The sequence below is a fragment of the Chrysochloris asiatica genome, unplaced genomic scaffold, assembly GCF_000296735.1.
Source record: "Chrysochloris asiatica unplaced genomic scaffold, ChrAsi1.0 scaffold00279, whole genome shotgun sequence".
Lineage (NCBI taxonomy): Eukaryota > Metazoa > Chordata > Mammalia > Afrosoricida > Chrysochloridae > Chrysochloris > Chrysochloris asiatica.
Window position 1 is genome coordinate 3,708,898 of NW_006408797.1, and position 896 is coordinate 3,709,793.

The window sequence follows — 896 nt, forward strand, 5'->3', positions numbered from 1 at the left end:
CTCATTGTTGGAGATGTACTACTGTGTTAATATTGGTTCTTTCATCTTTTTGGATGTGTGCATTTATTGCAATAAATTGGCCCCTCAGCACTGCTTTTGCCATGTCCAAAGATTATGGTATGCTGTGTTTTCATTCTTACTTGTTTCTAAGAACTTTGTGAATTCCCATTTTATTTCTTCTACTACCCAGTTGCTTTCATCAGGGTGTTATTCAGTTTCCGTGCATTTGACTTTATTTCCTTGGTCTTCCTATTGCTGATTTCTAATTTTAGAGCATTGTGATTTGAGTAGATGTTTTGTAGTATTTTGATGTTTGTAAATTTATGGTGGCTTGTTTTGTGGCCTACCACATGGCTTATTCTTGAGAATGTGCCATGTGCACTGGAAAAGAATGTGTATTATGCTGTTGTTGGGTCGAATGATCTGCATACATCTATGAGGTCTAGTTGGCTGATTGTGTTGTTTGGTTCCTCTGTGTCTTTGTTGAATTTCTTTCTGGTAGTTCTGTCTTTTTTATGAAAGTAGTATTTTTAAATTGCCCACTATTATTATTATGTTGTTGTTGTTGTCAGGTGCCATTGAGTTGGAACCAACTCATAGCGACCTCATGTACAGCAAAACGTAACAATGTCCCATCCTGGGCCAACCTCACTACCGCTGCCACACTTGATGCCATCAATGATGCCACCTGGCCGATCCATCTCATTGGGGGTCATCCTCTTTTTCTCTGACCCTCCATCTTACCCAGCATGACATCCTTCTCCAGAGACTATTCTTTCCTGACAATATGTCCAAAGTATGAGAGATGAAGTTTAGCCATCTTTGCCTCCAAGGAGCACTCTGGCTACACTTCTTCCAAAACAGATCTATTGGTTCTTTTGGCAGTCCATGGCACT